Here is a 15344-nt window from a genome sequence, read left to right as displayed (position 1 = left end):
CTCTTCGGCCTCCATTGTGGCCTTCCTAAAATGCAATCAGCTGCAAATTAATTCATTTAGTGGAAAAATACTGAGTGGCAGCTGTGGCCAGGCACTGAACCAGGGGCTGGCAAGACTATAGGGTAGCAGATGCTGTTGGTGTCCACCTATACCCCCTCAGACCTTCCCATTTCAGGGGGAGCTGGCCCCACAGACACTCAACATGTGCACCTCTTGGCCTTACGGTTTTCTTCTCCTCCTTCTTCCTCTTTTTTTAATAGGGGGAACCTGCTCTGCCTGCATATAAGCAGGACAGAAAAGTCCTAGAATCGACACCCCCTGGGGCAGTCCTCTACCTGTGATTTGTGGGAGTTGATGTATAAATTCTCCAGCTCCTGGGATCCTCAGGCAGGCTAACTCTAGGGCTGGTCTTCTGTATTGGCTCCCAGAGTTCACCAGTGGAGTCAAGCTCCAGTTTCCCACAATGATAAGGTGATTGAAAACACATTCTTCCTCTGCTGCCTTCCCTTCCCTGTCTCGCTCCCCTACTCCCCTACCAGTGCTGGGATCACCTCCTAAATAAACTGTTTATGCTTTCCTGGTTTCGAAGTTAGCCTCTGGGAGAACCCCAATCAAGGGAAGTTATGCACAAAGCATCTCTGCCCTCGGGGGAACACCCAGGCAGCAATCACTTGCTGCACCTTCGAATCACTATTCTCTGATTATTTATTCAACAGTTATTAAGTGGGAGTTGGGATTTTCTATGGATAAATACTATGAATAAATACTAATTTCCTATGAATAAATAGTATTTACGGAAACAACTTAATTACTAGGTCTTGTTTACAGGCTAAAGCAAAATCAATGTTCAGAAAAATTTGACAAAATGTTCCCCCTTTCAGAATATTTGGTTCTCTCTTCAGTTTTTCTGACTTCCCGAAGTGGATTTCTAAAGCGGTCACTTAAAAAGATTTTAAAATTTAGATAATAAAATAAATCATAAATTCCCAGTAAACAGCACTAACCATGCAATCATTCTATGGTTTTTAGAACTTTACAGGATTGTGAGCAACTGTGAGTTTCATGAAAACTCAGCAGAGATTGGCTTGGGCTAGCAAAGGCACTTTTCACTCCTGATGATAGATGCCGTCTCCCTCAGCAGGAGCAGGCCCAATTAAGATTTTGCCGACTTCGTCCAGGGATGTCTTAGTCTCCTGTATAGATCAGCATCCTGATGCGCTCCTGCCTGGCCTGCCCCTTAACTCCCTTCTATCTGCCCCAACGATACTCGGTCTGAACTTCCTTTCCTTCAATGTCCTTGCTTCTGGCCCTAAGACACTCTGACCAGAAGAGCTTTGGAGACTCTAGCGCCAATGCCAAGGTGAGCCCTGTATGTCTCTCAGATTTAGGGCAGAGTTTCTGCAGCTTCTTTCCTCTCCTCCCCACACCTGCCGCTTCTCTGGGCTTGGGTGGGAGCTACACTGCTGCCAGATCAATCTGGCAAGAGCCACAGTAATGGAGAAAACCCCCAGGCCTTGAACAGTCTTGCTGGGGCTTCAGAGCAAGCAGGCATGTGGGAGCCCAGCCTGCAGCAGGGTCTTCGAGGACCTTTTGAGCAGCTTCCTAACTCTTCATTTTTGTTTTTGTTTTTGTTTTTTGCCATCAGCAAACACTATCTAGACTTGCATATAGATTTACAGAACCTCGGTACAGAAACACACACCAAAATCAAAAACTATCTAACTAGCCTATTCATTTTACATGTGGGGAGACCAAAATTAAAGTGTTTTGGTCAAAGTTACACAGAATGGGAGAATGAGTCATCCAATAGTCAAATAAGCTCCATGAGAGAGAAAGCACCTTGGAAACTTAAGTATGCAAATATGAGTTATCCTTTTATAAATGGATAGTTTCCATACAAATGAGAAGCTATTTTTTAAAGGGTGGGGGGAGCATAACAAAAACATATAAATCTGTAGGCTATGAATGCAGTCGAGAATAGCTTTTAAAAACATTCTCCAAGACTATGGTAAGAAACACTTCTTAAGTTGCTTTGAAGCTGTCTGCCATAATAGAATCAATCATGAATGCACTCAAGAACTATGAAGCACTATCTTAGTTCGGGTATCCATGAAAGCAGAACCCAGGACAAAGATTTAGATGCAGGTTGTTTATTTGGAGATGAGAAAGACAGCAAGAGGCAGTGGGAGGAGTGGGAAATAATATAGAGGAGAAGGAAAAGCCATGGAGGGTGTGAGCTAGTTACTTCTATGGGCAGCTGTGGTTCACTTCTGCTGTGGACTTCCCGAGGAAGGCGAGAATACTCGGAATAGCAGTGGATGACTGGAGACCTTTTATCCCATCAACTCCTATTTCCCATGTGTTGCAGGTTGCCCCAGGGACATGAACTTTCCAGCTCTTCTGGAGTCTGCCTGTGCCTTTTTCTTTTTCCTCTCCTCTCCTTTCTTTTTCCTTTTCTTCCCTTCTCTTTCCTTTTCTGTTTTTTTTGCAAAAGCCCTTAGAAAAGTTTATTGCTCAACGTGACAGAACTGCCCACCAAAGCTGCAGCCGAAATCAGAAGTGGGCTAAGGGGACGTGGCATAGGGTACATCCGAAGGTATTTGCTACAAATATCAGCTATGTTCCAGCTATGTCTAACCTGATATATTTTAAATCAGGCTAATCTATCCATGTGCTCCAAAGAGGCACGAAGAAACATCTCAATGCCACATATCAGTCATTTGACAAATGCTGTCACATGCCTACTATGGCCAGGGTATTGTTTTAGCAACTAGATACAGAGTAGTGAACTCCGGTGAAGGGAAAGAAATAAAGAAAGAAAGACATGAACAAAAAAAATCAGTAAAATGTTTTGTTAGTAATAAATGCTAACGATGCTGGCAATTGCAATATGGTAATGTGATAATGACTAAGTAGCTACCCAAGAATGATTGGTCAGGGAAAGCTTCTCTGAGAAGAAGGCATTTGCCTCAAGAGAATATTGGCTGGGGATGGAGGGCGTTCTGGAAAGAGGAAACAGCTAGTGCAAAGCGTCAGTCAGAAAGGTGGTTGGAATGAGTGAGGAATCGAAAGAGGTCAGGGTAAAGAGTTAAAGAGATAGTCAGGGGAGAGATCATGTGGAGTTTATGAGCTAGGGCTAGATGTTTGAAGTTTATTCTAAGTGTTCTGTGAAGCCATTAGAGGGTTTTAAACAGGGAAGTGATGTGTTGTGATTTAGTTTTTAAGAGTTCACTTTGGCTGCTATATATGGAGAATAAAGGTGAGGCAGGACTAGAAGTAGCAGCACCGTTAAATGCTATCGTCTGGGTGGGAGATGATGGTGCCTTGGATAGTGGCGTTAATTGTTGAGAAAAGTGGGAAGTTTAGGATATTTTTCTGAGGTTAAGTTGATACCATTCTAGGATGCATTGGATAGGAAGAATTGAACAATAACTCTTAGATTTTTGACTTGAGCATATGGATGCCTGGGGATTATTTATCAAAATGGGAGAAAACAGTAATTTCATCTGGGTTCTCCAGAGAAAAAGAACCAATTGTGTGTGTGCGTGTGTGTGTGTGTCTGTGTGTATACAGAGATATATACATAAAGAGATTTACTGTAAGGAATTAGCTCATGTGGATTGTGGAGGCTGAGAAGTTCAATATCTGCATTTGGCGAGCTGGAGACCCAGGAGAGCTGATGGTATAGTTCCAGTCTGAGTCCAAGTCCAAAGGTGGGAGAACACCGATATCCCAGTTGGGAGAGAGGCAGAAAGAAAGAATTCTCCCTTTTTTTTCAGCATGAATATTTTTAAATAACTAAGGAGAAATAAGTCATATATTTTGAAGATGAATCCATTGAAAGATAACAGTAAACTTTAAAAAAGAGATTTCTATAACCAATTAAATATCTCAAATTCTTTTGGTTTTTGTTGTTTAATGTACAGAGAGCTAGCACTGTTTCTTTCATCAGATAGATGTCTTGGATGATCCACTCAAGGAAGATCCTTTAGTCTAACTCGATGAAGCTTATATCCTTCTCATACTTATGGAAACACTGATGAACATATTGAGGCCATATTTTTGGATCTGACCGTGTCAGTTTGGGCAGGCATAGCAAAAACAAGAATACTAGCTGAATTTTCGCAGATGACACCAAAAGAGCTTCTGGTGACCCATCTTGCTTTCAAGGAGGCAAAAGAAAAAGGAATTTGCATTTGAATTTCAGATAAACAATAAATATATTTTTAGTACAAATTTGTCCCACATAATATCTGGAACATACTTATACTGAAATTCAAATGTAACTGTTTTTACACTAAACCCTTCCAAGAATCAATTCCATCATGTTTTTCTGGCCCTTTCCCCTTCCCCCAGGCCTCTTTCATTAAACTATAATTGTACTTCTTTCAACCTCACCAAACTGAGGTTCCTTAACGACATAGAGGATGTCCTTGCTGGCTCACCATTGCATTCCTGGTTGGCACATGAATATTTGATGATGTATAGGAAAAAAAAGGAAGAAAGAAAGGAAGGGAGGGAGCTAATTTCTCAGTGACCTTTGAGAAAGGATTACCTAGAAAATGGGACAAGCTCATGTTCAGTGACCTGTGTGCATGCATTCCTGTGGTCCCGATACAGCAAAGAGCATACAGTAGTCACTTAATAATTGCTTGTGACTTCATCCTGCCAGTTAAGATAAGTTTACAGGTCTTCCTACAAGGAATCAGCCATTGTCATGCTCCTTTTGGCAGCATCTCTGTGTCAGCTTTTGGAGAAATGAGTAATGGAACCGAGACCAGGAGAGGGCCTAGGGCTAAAACCAAAAAGGCGTGTCTCCAACCTCCCTAACGAGAGTTGGCCTGAAGTGGATCTCAAGAGCTGGGATGGGTCTATGTGAGTTTGTGGAGGTGGTCTGAGTGGGTCCTGGAGATTGCCCATAGCAGGGTTTACCTGTGATTCTAGCAGTGCAGTAGTCGAATATGCTGGAAGCACGTAAAGTTCAGAGATAAGAGAGTCAGGCTGGACGCCTGGCAACGCTGGGGAGTAGATGCTCTCTATACTTCACCCGTGGTTCCTCTCTAGCCCATTAGTGTTCTCACCCTCTCCCCACCACCTTCCCTTTGTTCCCTGCTGCAGGCTCGTTCTCAAGGAAAAAACCATCTGGTCCCTCACATGGGTGTCTAGGGCTCTGTGCCAGTTATTTGCCTGCTGGCTCTCTGATCCATTCCCACCCTTATTCTGCTCTACTCTGAATCTCATTGCCATCCTTCCAAACATTTCTTAGGTTCCTTCGCCCACAGGATTTGGCTGGGTTCAGCCAATGGGAGGCACTAGTGGGAAAGGGAAGGCATAGATTGAGGAGAAGTCAGGGTGTTTGCTCCCCTCCTCTCAGTTCCAGGCAGCATCTGGAGCCCTAGTGGCATCTCCTCTGTGATTCCACTTCCCATTGAGCCCCTTCTCTCAGTGAGCTTGGCTCTTGTCAGGCAGCTCCTGCTGTGGACTCTTACCTGATGACCCAGCCCACGGTGCTCCCCAGATAGCCCAAGATTCTAGCTCCCGCCAGGCCACTCTGGTCCTCGGCTCTGATAATACCATTTCCTCCTAAACACATTCCTTTCTGGCTAACCTCACCTTCCTCTGGTTGTACTTTCAGCCTTTTGAACATCTCTATAACAAATTCCCTGAATTAAATCCCCTCTATTGAGTTCTGTTTCCTAACTGGACTCTGACTGATACAGGCTTAAGCTGTTATCTTTCCTAGAAGTATGCTCATTTTAAAAGAAAAATGTAGGGGGTGGCTCCATAGTGTAGCGATTAGCATGTCTGCTTTACGCGCAGAAGGTCCTAGGTTCACGTCCCGGGTGGAGACATGGACCATATCCCTGGTCCGCCAGGCCCCAGGTGCGCCAGACTCCGGGTGGACATGAGCGCGTGGGAGGAGACATCCTGTCTTCAGAGATCTAGTACTTAAGGGAAAATGGCAACATCCATAGGTCAGGGGTGGAAGTGGGTGGAGGGAAGTAAAGAGGGGAGAAAAAAAGAAAAAGATAAGCCGCAGGCAATGTGTATCACAGAGGAATGAAATATCGGAATTTTACTTCAGAGGACAGGTGAGATTTAGGACAGCTGGTCTCCCATAACACATCACCTAAGTACGTGTATGTGTTTTGGGTCAGCAGGATTGCAAAGAACAGTGACTTGCTCCAAACGAGCCCCATCTCAGAATGCAAAAAGAAAGCAAGAAGAGCTGACTCCAGACTCCAGTAGGAACAGACACTGGAAAGCTACTGTAGACCAAGGCAAGGATCCTGAGCTTGAGGTGAGTAGTAGGCAGGACAATGACCCCCAAAGATATCGGGTCCTTATGGAACCTGTAAGCGTTACTGTATTAGCTCAGGCCGCCATGACAAAATACCAAATACTGGGTGGTTTAAATAATAGAAATTAATTTCTCATAGTTCTGGAGGCTGGAGAATTCAACATTAAGGTGCTGGTCAACTAGGTTCCTGATGAGAGCTCTCTTGTTGCTTGCAGACAGATGCTTCTTCCCGTGTCCTCTCATGGGCTTTTTCAGTGTGTGCATGTGGAAAGCAATCTCTCTTCTTCTAAGGCCACCAATCCTATCCAATTAGGATCCCACACATATGACCTCATTTAACTGTAAGTAGCTCCTAAAAGCTCTGTCTCTAAATACAGTCACATTGAGTGTTAGGGCTTTAGCACAGGAATGGAGAATGAAGGGGGAAGGACAAAAATTAGTTCATAGCTATTACCTTATTTGGCCAAAGGACTTTGCAGACATGACTAAATTTAGGATCTTCAGATGGAGAGGTTATTCTGTACTATCCAAGTGGGCCCTAAATGCAATTTCAAATATATTTTAAGAGTGACAGAAGGATATTTGACACAGAGGAGGAGGCAGAGGCTGGAGTGATGCTGCCACAAGCCAAGGAATGCTGGGAGCCACCAGAAGATGAAAAAAGCAAGAAAGAATTCTTCCCTAGAGCTTCTAGAGGGAGTATGGCCCTGAAGACAGCATGATTTCAGACTTCTGCCTCCTTGGAACTATGAGAGAATAAATTTCTGTTGTTTTAAGCCACCAAGTTTCTGGTCATTTGTTACAGCAGCCACAGGAAACCAATACAAGGTATGACTCATTGCTCACGGCTCTCCCTCAAGCATGCCCAGGCTCTGCATATATCTGCTGTTCTTTCACCCTCGTTCTCATCTTCTGCTATATCTTTTCTCCACCTCATAGCCACTGCTTCTTCACAGTTTCTGCTCAATCATAACGTTGGCTTACGCTTTGCCTGTGCATGTCCAGTGCAGCTTTTCTCTGTGTTAGAACCTTTAACTTAGGCAGTCATTGCTTTTTTTCACTGTCTTGTATAAATCATACTTTACCCCAGGGAGCATCATTTTGCTTGACAGTATATAGTCAAATGCCCATCTGTGGTCCAATTGCTCCTGGCCCAATTGAGATTTGGGAGGAACACACAGTGGGTTGCTATGGCATATGGGACTGTTGCTCCCTCAGGGGTTATAGGTAAAACACTTTCACTTGGGCAGGGCTGTGAGCATGGAGGATGGTGGGGGGTTGCCAGATCTGGCTCAGCACACATGTCTGGAAATTTTTAACCAAAATGGTAAGAACTCTGTTCTGGGGCAGCATGTATGAAATGAAGGAGAAAACAACTATTTATAGAGCTAACTCTTCTTAATGAGGAATTACTAAAAACTTATAGGTGGGCCAGTGCCCTATAGCATTCTTTCCCCATGTTATGTTTATGTTTAGTTGTGGGGGTGGGGCTGTTTGGACAAGAGAGAAACTGATCCTTCTTTCTAATTTAGTTTTCCTAATGTACAACACTCATGTTGACATCCTTTGAAAATTGGGCGACTGGATGAGGCTTAGTAAACTACCAGGTCTACTGACCTTGGTTTGGCTATACCCTAATCTAGATCAGGGCTTCCCAGATGTTAGTGCCTCACAGCACCTGGAAATTCAATGGGTCTAGGGCGTGGCCTGAGATCTGCATTTCTAGTGAGCACCCAGGTGATGCTGCTGTGCTGGTCTGAGCACAGTACTTTAAGCAGCAGGGCTCTGGAGAAGACTGATTTCTGAGGTCTCAGTTCCATTAATGTTCCTAGGTGTGCCTTGAAAAACATTACTGGGTCAAATAATTTAGAGAAATGGGGTAAAACAAAGCTCACTGGGTTTCTTTAATTTCAGGACTTCTTGCCTGCTCACATACCGTGTGACTCTAGAAAGATCAATTATATGTTGTGCTTCTCAAATTTATTTAACCTCAGAATGTTTGGTCCCATATATCTCAAAGACTAGGATTTTATTAAGTATACTTTAGGAAATGTTTCTCTGGGAACCCAAACCTTACTTACTCCTTGCTTTCAGCCCAAGACTCCAGGGGGAATTTTTAACAATGAGAAGGAGCAGGAAACTGTGTTCTTGGCTTCAGAGTTGGATTCTTCCTTCAGGCAAAGACAAATAGAGAGATCAAAGGCTCTGAAGACTAAAGATTGTGTAAAGTGTAGTGGTTGGAGTAACAGGAACCTAGGTTTGAGTCCTTGCTCCACGATTTACTGACTGTATGACCTTGAGTCAGTCATCCTCTCTGAACCTTGGTTTCCTGATCTGTAAAATGGGGATACTAGTATATTCCTGTTTTGTAGGGTTATGGTGAGAAATAAACGAGTTGAATGTATGTAAAGGACTCGGTATGTTGCCTAGTACATAGTAAATGCCTAATGGAAGCTCTTATTATTACAGTGATGCAAAACAATCACAGCATGTCATATGCACCCCATTTTTTACTCCAGTTTTCTTTTTTTTTCAAGAGAGGGAGAAGGAGATGGGGAGAGAAAGAGAAAGCACAAACATGCTGACTTGGAAGGGAACTTGTGCTTTGAAGCTGACAAGTATAATTTGTCTTGAGACTGCCAAGCCCTTGGGTTGAGCCTTCATATTGGAAAAAAGAGACAAGTGAGATTAATCTGGGGCCTTCATTACTTACTCCATCTGGCCTGGCTTGGCACAGCCCCTTCTCTCTACAAACCGATTACTCCTTCAAAAGCCTCAGCAGAGTGGCCTCTAATGGGTTCTGACATGGCAGGAATGGGGCTCACACAGCCGGGAGATAAGGGCCCCGCACCAGGGCCAAAACACTTCCAGCGCTACGGCCCAGATGCTCCACCACAAAAGAAAGAAATGAACTGAAAAGGAGCCAAGGCCTCTGGGCCAGGGTAGATCTCAGGACTCCCAGGAGCACCTGGTTCGCCTCAGTGGGGAGCAGCAGAAGCAGGCTCATCAGGATGAGACTGGTGATGTGGGTTTATCTGACTGGGCGTGTTCCAATGACCATCGGCACTTTTTAATCTGGCTTTACAGTCACACTGCGGATAGGAAGGTGCTTGGGGGAAGTGAAGAAAGTTGTTGTTTTTAGGCATTTGCTACATTTGTAAAAACCTACTGAGCAGGCTTTCTCACGTTTTCTCCCTTTGCAAGTGGCCCCGCAGTGGTGGGGATTGGAGGAGACAAGGCACAGGGAAGGGAACTGATATTTACTAAGCACTGTGCTCCAGGCAGGATACCACATGGTCTCCAAACTCTGGCTCTATCACTCAGCACAAGCCTGAAAAGTAGACATTACTATTCTTTCACTGAGAGAAAGCAAGTTGTTTATCCTTGGTCACCCAATAAGTGTTAGAGGCAGGATTTGAACAGAGGACTGTCCACTCGCGGGTCCACGTTGGAAGTTGTGCTATTTTCACCCTTAGTAGCAGCCTCTGGATTTGGGAGAAAGAATGAGTAGGGAGATTCTTCCATAGCCCCAGGAAATATGGACTCTGTGGCCTTAATCTTCTCTCCTAGAAGTTTGTAGAGCATAAAGGCTGACAGGCAGCCTTGGAGCTGCCCTGAGAAAGATGTAGTTCTTGAAAAGAGGACCGAACCAGATCAATCAATCAATCAGTCGGGGGTTTGTTTATCTTGGATTGAGGGATGGCCAGTCTCTGAAATAAAGGCCCTGCTTCTGAGCTGTTTGGAATACACAGCTCTTTCAAAGGACTTTGGCCTCCAGGACGGGAGGGGTCAAAGTCCAGTCCGAAAACTTTCAGAGGCCTCGAGGCTTCGGAAGTAAATTTGGAAGCCTCGGAGAGTCAGAAACTGTACAACACTGCCATCTCCTGGGAGCAAGGTCCACTCTGGCCTGGCCAGGCAGAAATCCAGCTCAGCATACCTGACTAAATTACACATTAGGTTCTCTACCTCCCCCAGGGAGCCTTCTGTAGTCACATCACAAATCAGGACTGCCAGTGTTCATTAGTTAACAAAGCCCGAGGAGATCAAAAGCGTAGGCTTCCAAGTCAAACACTGAACCACTTATTTTTTTTTTCCTTTGCCAGATATTTACGAAGCACCTACTTTGTGTCAAGCACTGAGCTAGGCATTGGATACACAATGACAATCAAGACAAACGGTCCCTAATTTCATGAGGCTTATACTTCAACAGAGAAGATAGACTATAAGCACAGAATTATCTCATTGTAAACAAAGAATTTGTTTATTATTAACGTGATGAGTGTTTGGAAGGAACAGCACAGGTTGCTGTGGGAATATATAATGCAGAAGGGAAGAGGAAAACTCTGGCCTAGTTAATCGGTCAGAAAAGTCTTCCCTAAGGACATGGCATATATATGCAGACACCCGAAGGAAATGTAGGAATTTGCCAAAGTGATTTAGAACAACATGTCTGAAGACTCTGAGACATGAAGGAGCCTGGCACATTAGAAGAAATGAAATGAGTTCTGTATTGATGGACTACTGAAAGAGAAAAAGAGTGGCGTAAGGAGAGGGTGGAGAAATGGGCAGCGACCAGATCACGCAAGGCCTTAGAATGCCATGTTAAGGATTGGACCCTCTGTTGGTCAAGCCTCTTTTCGTTACATATGACAAAGACCTACTGCAAACAATTTAAGTGAAAAGCAATTTATTGGTTCATATAATTGAGAAGTCTTGAGTTAAAGCTTCAGGTATGGCTGGATCCAGGAGTTCAAATGGTATCATTTAAACTTTCTTTTCCACAAATTCATTGTCTTTGCTTATTTCTGAATTTATAAGTTGGTCTAATCTTCTCCTGCATTGACAGATTCTATCAACCTGGTAGGAAAATAGTAACTGATATTCACTAGACCCACATCCTTACAACCTGTGATCCAAAAGGAAGAGGAAGTTACCTCTCTATCTCCATTTAGAAAAAAAGTCAGGGAAATACTCTTATTGGCCCAGTCTGGGTCACATGCCTACCCATTAAACCAATTAGTATGTCCACAGGAATGTGGTATAACGATTAGCCTAACCTCGGCCATGTACCTATTGCTGTAGCTAGAACTGGGGTGGAGGGTGAAGAAAGGAAAAGAGAAGGCGCTAACATCACTGGCAGCCACAGCGCCATGTGGAATATGAGAGGTGTTTCTCCCCAAAGTGGTGCTGATTATAAAAGAGAAATGGAGAAGATGGTGGGATAAACAAAAACATTGACAAAACAGTATCGTAATTAGCAGAGAGCTATGAGAAACTGCTGAAGGGCTGTATGCAAGTGAAAAACAACATAAAGTTTTTGTTCGTTTTGTTTTATTTTTTAAGGACTACACTGGCTCTTGTAAGACTGAAATAGAAGAAGCAAGAGTGGAAGCAGAAAAAATTTAGATTCTAGGCAAACTGAAACACCTCCCAACTACTTAAAAATTATCTAGAAACACTCAATAAACCATTGCGAAGATCTTTTTAAATGCACAGTACAAGATGCAAGAGACGTATGAGAAATGCTCCTGGACAAAGACAAATAGGACACTAAAAAACGGAGGGTCAAGTGAGTAACTGAAGCTGCAGATCCCTCTGAAAGTTCTTCTGATCTTAGGTAACAAGAGACTTAAATTTTAACAGCTGCATGAAAAAAAGGGGAGGTCTTAGGCCTAAATGAGATGGATATCAGCTCTGAGAATCTTCCTCTCCACACCTACACCCTACATAGAGCTGGGCACTTCAGTGAATAGTGAAATAACAGACTAGAAAAAACAATGCACCCATTACTGTGGAGAGAATAAAAAAGCATTTATGTCTTGGCCCAGGATCTGGGTGGAAAAAAAGCCTCTCCTTTGAGACTTTATAAACATGAATCTTCCCATGGGTTTGGGGCTGATATTCATTCCACTTGCATGGTCCTGAAATCTTGAACTTTAAAAAGAGTTCCAGACTAGTCATACCCTGGGAGTACCTGGGAGAAAGAAACACAAGACCCCCAGTCTAGGATTTACCCAGAGACAAATCCACTGAGCATATGTTCACAACCCCAGACGGAGAGTTTCTGCCATCTCTTTTCCCCGGTAATGACTACATAGACCTTTAACTGGCCACTGGCCACCGGAGCATTCCTGACTCCTTCCAAAACCGTTTCTGACTCTCCTGGTTTCTGTCCTCATGATTCCTCTTCCTGTCTCTGGCCAGAACTGAGCCAGCTATAGTTCTGATATTTGCATCAGTTCTCTAGCTTGGAACTTCTGCCTCCCTCTCGACTGAGTTTGGGATTTCCTTTACTTACGAGGCCCCTGGCAGCCCCCACTGATGATTTCTCTCCATCTCTTAGGCCCAGCCTGGCCTTGGGATTCTATATCCTGGCACAACCCCACACACATGATGCCTCTCTCAGTTTGCCCAGACCCTGCATGCTGGATCAAGACAGAGAAAATAGGGAAAGGGAGAAGGGAATCAGGGACAAACTCTGGGTTGGTTTTCATCCCAATCCGTGGCATCTCATGGTGGTTATGTGGCCTAGTGGAGCCTGGGCTCCCCTTGACACCAGAGCCTCTCTGCTCTCTTGCTGAGCAGCCCCAGGCCTGGCACAGCTTGGACAGTGGGTGCGGGAAGCCTCTCCTGACTCCACCTGCCTGAATGGAGGAGTGCAGTCTCTGATTGTGCCCCAGGAACCCTAATTCCTTCTCACACCACGGTCTGCGTGGTAATGCAGGCAACGTGGAATGCTGGCACTGAGTTCTGAGATGAAATCAAATAACTATCTGACTTAGAAAAACAGATCCAACACAGTAGTCTTTGTGAGAAGAGAGAAGCCACTAGCAGGCCAGAAACACTGAGCTAGCTGGTTGGCAGCTCCGCCCTGCCCTGCAGCAGGGAGAGAAGGCCAGCTTGCCTGCCTGCTTTCCTGAGAGACAAAGCAGGGTCTTGACAGTCCTAGCCAGGGCAGGGCTCTCTACCTGTGCCCTGACAAGCCAGGTAAACAACCAAGTCGAGGCATCTTTCCCAGGCAGCCCCTCAGGGAGCTGAGGTTCCTGGGGCACAAACGAGCCCCATAAGCTCAAACATGGAGATATTTTTCTAACAGCAGAGGAGAGAAAGCTTGGCTTAGGCCCTGGGCTGTGTGTCCTAGGCATGTATGTACCTTAGAACCACCATTCCTGCAGCTCTGGATGCACACATACGTCCACCCCAGGGCCTGTCACAGGGAATTGCCACTGTTGATTTAATTACCTTTATTCTTAACTAGAGCATGACTTCTAACATAGTGCGGTGGCTGGCACATAGTATGGGTTCGATAAATATAAACAGTATGAGACCTGTATTTTCTTGCTGCAGACAGAGTTAGATCCTATTTCTCAAAAACTTTCCTTTGCAGGCAGTTTAGAAATGCAGTCTCAGAGACGAGGGACAAAGGTCAAAGTCTGACTCCACCACCCACAATCTAAGACTTGCAGCTAGTTATTTAACCTCCCTGTTTCCCATTTGTACAATGGGCATATTACAGTACTCATCTCATGAAAGTGTTATGAGGGTGAAGTGCAAAGCACTTACCACTGTGCCAGACCCAGAGTGGGAGCTCAGCAAACATCGGACTCTTAGCTTATTTAGTATCTATACTCATTTGCATATTCAGTCATTCATTTAATAAGCACAGTGGATTCAGAGCACTGTGAAGACAGAGATGAACAGAAGAGTCTCCACGCTAGAGGAGCTCATAGTCTAAGGGTATTTGTTTTGTGTTAAAATAAGAGCTCTACAGACACAAAAGGCCACACATCTTACAATTCCATTTGTATGAAATGTCCAGATTAGGCAAATCCATAGAGACAGAAAATAGATTTGTGGTTGCCAGGGGCTGGCAGGAAGGGGAATGGGGAGTGATTGCTAATGGCTACCATGTTTTTTAAGGAGCAAAGGAGACATTCTAGAGTTGGGTAGTGATGGTTGCACAACCTTGTGACTACCCTAGAAACCAAGGAATTGTACACTTTACAATTTCTTGGTATGTGGATTTTATCTCAATTTAAAAAAAAAGAACTCTAGAGTCTAACTGCCACTTACAGCTACGTGACCTTGAACAAGTTACACCCTCTCTGGGTCTCAGTTTTCTCATCAGTAAAATGGGGATAATAACAATCATCTCATGGAGAGTGGGGAAAACAGCTCACGCACCATGCTGAGTTTACCAGTGTGATTTTAATTCGCGGTATCACAAAATAATTCTAAATGACCAAGTAGAGTTTGTTGAAGAATAAGATCCATTAAAAAAAAACTGTTATAAGCATACTGTTAAGGTTTTGTCCATCACACTTCACATGATCTACAGAAAATATCCAGATAATTTATAACCTATATTACTCCATGACTTAAACTCTACCTTCCAAGGGAAAGCATGCAAGAGCTTGACTTGACAATCAGGAAAATTTTACTCCATAGTTAAATTTTTCAAAAGGAGGAAAGCGTCTGGGCGTTAAAAAAGAATCCCTTCTTGAGCTAACAGCAAGTTGAATTAATATTTCAAAATATATAAATTTCAACCATATTTAATCAATTTTTCTCCACATTCTTTGGAAGAGTACTCGGCATAAAGCAAGTACTCATTGTTAGCTTGAATTATCACTCTACAGGAAGTTTGTTGTCAAAGGTGTGGATAAATTAAACACGAACAAAATAAGTGCTAAAGAATGATAAAGAGAGGGACTAATCAATGGCGAAAAGGAGCTACAGGTCAGTAGAGTGTCTTATTCATCATTCATTGGTATATCACAGCAATGACTGAGATGAAATCTGAGAGGTAGAGATAAAAAGCAAGGACTTGACCTCCTACATTCTATCTGAGACCTGTCAGTTATTACCACTGTGACCTTGAGCAAGTTACCTAAACTCTCTGCATCTCTGCTTTTTCATCAAGAAAATGGGAATAAAAAATCATACAGCTTCTATTGTGAGCATTAGATGAGTAATGTAAAGTATCCCATTTAAAAAAAAAATCTTGACAGCCTAATAGAATGGGAGTCAGAGCCAGATTTAA

At 43.7% G+C, this 15344-nt stretch overlaps 1 pseudogene; it reads right to left on the bottom strand.

Annotated features, from left to right (window-relative positions):
* Positions 1 to 3988: 3988 nt before the first annotated feature.
* LOC120583152 (40S ribosomal protein S29-like) lies at positions 3989 to 4158 on the bottom strand (annotated as a pseudogene).
* Between the last annotated feature and the right edge of the window lie 11186 nt (positions 4159 to 15344).

The sequence above is a fragment of the Pteropus medius genome, unplaced genomic scaffold, assembly GCF_902729225.1.
Source record: "Pteropus medius unplaced genomic scaffold, Ma_sr-lr_union100, whole genome shotgun sequence".
Lineage (NCBI taxonomy): Eukaryota > Metazoa > Chordata > Mammalia > Chiroptera > Pteropodidae > Pteropus > Pteropus medius.
The sequence above is the reverse complement of the archived record's forward strand: the minus strand, read 5'-3'. Positions and strand labels throughout refer to the sequence as shown.